Below are 4,359 nucleotides of genomic sequence, written 5' to 3' on the forward strand. Positions count from 1 at the left end.
GGTTTAGGCGCCCCTGTGAAACGGTTGTTCGACCCCCAAAGGGGTCGCTACCCACAGATTGAGAACCACTGCTCTAGAGTGTGACTTCCTCTCCTATGTGCTCACAAAACAACCCAGGGTAAATGAAATCGACATCAGTGTTATTGTAGAGGTGGCTACATTCCCTGTAAGCTCCTTGAGAGCATGGACAATGTGTTTTGTTTATAGGCCTGTTCTCAACAACTAACAGAGTATCTAGAATTTAATCAGAATTCAGGAAATATTTGTCTAGTGAATAAGTTAATGAATGAATAATTATTATTTTGTTAATAAGACAAATGTTAAATTGAGGGATGATTGTATAACATGCTCACTACCTAGTTAATATGCCCCATTAAAGCAAACACAGGTTCTCCTAGAATTCACCCTCAGCTTAGATACATTGTTTTACATTATTAATAATTATCATTAACCAAAGGGTCCTGGGTTTGATTCCTGTCAAGGGCACCTTCCTCTGTTGCAGGCTCCTCCCCAGCCCGGGCCCTGATCAGGGCTCGTGCAGGAGGCAACCAATCCATGTGTTTCTCTCACATCGATAGTTCTCTCTGTCTTTCCCTCTTCTGCTCTCTCTAAAAATCAATGGAAAAATATCCTTGTGTGAGGATTAAAATAATAATAATAATAATAATAATCACTACCATTAGCAGCCTTCCTTCATTTACCAATACCTGAATTTCCTTCCCCTTTTATAAGAGCACATTTCTTACCCCCATGATCATTGCTCCATTTTTCTGAACCTGCTTCATGGGCTAGTTTGTAAAGGGCCATTTTTCCTTTGGTAAACAGTTCACAAGCCATCCTAGTTTATATAAGTAATCTGAGAATTGTTTTAAGTAATATCCATTCACCCAAAAGTATTCCACTAAAATTAAAGGAAGATAATTGGTAACTATGAGGACCAAAATAGGGAGAGATTATCAAAAAATAAACCACTGAGAAAAATGTAGTAATGACCAGGCAATAAATAAAAATGACTTTTATTAGCACAGAATTGTAGGATCTGGAGTAGCAATAAATTGAAGCAATTGGGTTTGAGCACATTTGTGATTTGACAAAACAGAATGATTTATATAATATACAGTTAAGAATGACTACAGTTAAGAAAGTTGCTATCTTGGAAGATTCAGTGAGTGGGGATACCATTAATAGAAGAAGTCTTTTTTTAAGTACAATTTTCTAAAAAATAAAAGTACTTGTTTCTAAAAAAAAAATATGAGAAAAAAAATGTCATGCAGAGAGAATTTGATGGGCCCATAGAGCACTCAGAATGAGAAATCTAGTAGGTAGTTGAAAAGGATTTGTTTTAAATAATGTAGCTAATCTGGTCACACCTTGGACGATTTTGACTGAGCACCAGCTATGGTATATACAAGAAGTGATAATTAAAATAAAAGAAATGACTGGATGTTGTAATTGATTAGAGCAGGGAGGAGGGGTAAATAACTCTTGACTCTGCTCAACAACTGTTACTTTAGTGTCACAGTTCTCAGTGAAAATAGAGTAGGACAATGTCCCATTGACATGTTCAAAATCTTTAAAAATCTTAGTGATAAATCACCAAAATAGCAATGGTAACATTGTAAAAGTAAATTCAGCTGAATTAACTAGCATCTTCCACTTTTAAATTTCACAAGATTCCTATTATATGTAAGCAACACTTTCCTCCTACAAGAGTCTTTTAGGAGCCCTCTATCACATCCATTCCAGCACCATTCTAGCTATGCTATGGATCATCAAGACAGATTGGCTAGAGAGGTAGATCACTTTTGTCAAGGAAAAAAATTTAAAGAGTCAAAGGATCATAACTCTTATCCTATCCAGTAAAAATGGCATTGATGATGATTTAAGAACTTTGGATGGTGCTATTCAGCCAGGATAATTATAAAAAATACACCACTGCAGAATATTATTCCATAGGTCTGTACAGTTTCTGTCCCTTTTCCTATTTCAACTCATCTTACACACCAGAAAGCTCACATTGTCCATAAAGTGGAAGATATGACATATAACAGTTATATCAAAAGAGATCTTTTATGTGAAATCATGTCATAGAGTGATGTTTCAATTTAAGGTAGTAGTAGTAGTAGTAGTAATTTTAACCTCTCACAGGACTAGTGCAGAGGACTTCGAGATTTAGAGTCAAGCATTTGTACTCTTTTGCTGGGCTTTTGGAAATAACACAACTGAATTCTAAAATAGATATAAAACAATAGCACAAAATTGTGATAATTACTCTAGAGTTACTGGATTTCATTCTTGCTTCAAATAAGAAGCAGTAAGAACAACTTGGAATTCAGCACTTATTTTCTACTCACTGTCAACTTATTTCAAATTTCATCTTTGATCCTGAAATATAGATTCAGCTTCTTCTTTTGAGTAAGCACATTAACATAGCCTTCCAAGCTCCCCTCTCTATCATTATGTGTCTGTGTTTTATAGCTACTTGAAAAAGTTTTTGTTTCTGGAGACAAATGCATAAAATGGGGGACCCAATTGAGAAGATGAATTAAAAATATACACTGTCTATTTTATTTTATTTTTTTTTATTTTTTTTAAATGTATTTTATTGATTTTTTACAGAGAGGAAGGGAGAGAGACAGAGAGTTAGAAACATCGATGAGAGAGAAACATCGATCAGCTGCCTCCTGCACATCTCCCACTGGGGATGTGCCCGCAACCCAGGCACATGCCCTTGACCGGAATCGAACCTGGGACCCTTCAGTCCACAGGCCGACGCTCCATCCACTGAGCCAAACCGGTTTTGGCTGTCTATTTTATTTTAATTTAGTTTAATTCTAGTCTTAGTTTTGGTAATGTAGTATTAGTCCTTTCAAACCTTGCTCTTTGCAAGCATCATAATTCAAGAAGAAAGTGCAAATAAGTTGTGATTCTTAAAAAACAACTCTGTTCTTAGTTTGTTGACATAAACTTCTTGCTTGACTTGAGTTACTATTGTTGTTGTCATTGTGATGACTGAAGCAAAGCATCTTCTCACCTATACTTCAGGGTGTCTTCTAATGTACTACCCAATGTACATGTATTTCTAAGAAACAAAGAGTTTTAAGGGGACTTTCACCACCAAACATTAATCATTTTACCTACTATCTGCTCTATTAGTTGTAACATTATTTTTAGGGGCAAGACTAGGTTGTTCTATATGTGTATGTATGAGCTCTGATGTGTCTAGTATTTGTAAGTTGCTGAGCAAAAATGAAGAATAGGTGTCTCCATTTTTTAATGGTAAAAATTAGTCCCTATAAAAGAAGCAACATGATACAATTCTATCTTTTACTCTCATTCTATTACCTGCCTTGTATTAATTTTCAGTGCTTTAGAACCTAAACAAGAATGAACAATCAGATTGATCTCTAGCAAATAAATAAATTCTTTCCAGAACCGTGGAGACTGTGAGCTAGCTCTGATGGGTATTCTATTTTCTGTAATGATCTAAGAAGACTATGTGGTCTCTGAGAAGATAAAATATTCAGTAACACACAAAAAGGTAGAATATAATTTTGTATGATTTTTTTTTGCACGGTGTGGTAAAATTGCAATGGGTATGTTCCAAGATCCCCAGTGGATGCCTGTAACTTTGGATAGCACTAAACCCTTTATATATTACGTTTTTTTCCTGTACATACATACCTATTATAAAGTCTAATTTATAAATTAGGCATAGTCAGAGATTAACAATAACTACTAATACAATAGAATAGTTGTAGCAATATACGGTAATAAAAGTTATATACAATATACAGGTGATAATATTACAGAATTGTACACATGAAATATATAATTTTATTAACCAATGTCACATAAATAAATTCAATAAATTTTTTTAAAAAAATGTTATGCGATTGTGGCATTATTAAGTACAATAAGGGTTACTTGAACACAAGCACTGTGATACAAAACGTGTCCATCTGTAACCAACTGAGGTGGCTAATAAGTGACAGTCAGGGAGAGTCTACAATGTGGATATATTAGACAAAGGGATGATTCACATCTTGGGGGGAGGGGGACTGGATGGCATCAGCTTTCGTCAAGCTATTCAGAACGGTGCACGATTTAAAACTTATAAATTGTTTATTTCTGGAATTGTCCATTTAATATTTTTGGACTGCCATTGACTTCAGGGAACTGAAACTACAGAAAGTGAAATCACAGAAAAGGGGAGACTACTGTATTTCAGGTAAGCTGGAACTCCGTTTCCAAGGATTCCCTTCTCTGCTGAGCTCTGAGTTGAGGGCAGAGCAGAAGAGACCACTTGCACCAGCTTTGGAATGGAAATGTGAGGCAGCAGCCTTATCTTGTATGCTG

The 4,359-nt window shown here is 35.3% G+C and overlaps 1 long non-coding RNA gene across 1 annotated transcript in view; it reads right to left on the reverse strand.

Annotated features, from left to right (window-relative positions):
• Positions 1-923, reverse strand: part of LOC106724803 — a 24,124-nt gene extending 23,201 nt beyond the window's left edge. Inside the window, exon 1 of the long non-coding RNA XR_001360638.1 lies at positions 903-923. This is a non-coding gene — a long non-coding RNA (uncharacterized LOC106724803). The remainder of the gene's footprint in view (positions 1-902) is intronic.
• Between the last annotated feature and the right edge of the window lie 3,436 nt (positions 924-4,359).

Source organism: Myotis brandtii, unplaced genomic scaffold (genome assembly GCF_000412655.1).
Source record: "Myotis brandtii unplaced genomic scaffold, ASM41265v1 scaffold982, whole genome shotgun sequence".
NCBI lineage: Eukaryota > Metazoa > Chordata > Mammalia > Chiroptera > Vespertilionidae > Myotis > Myotis brandtii.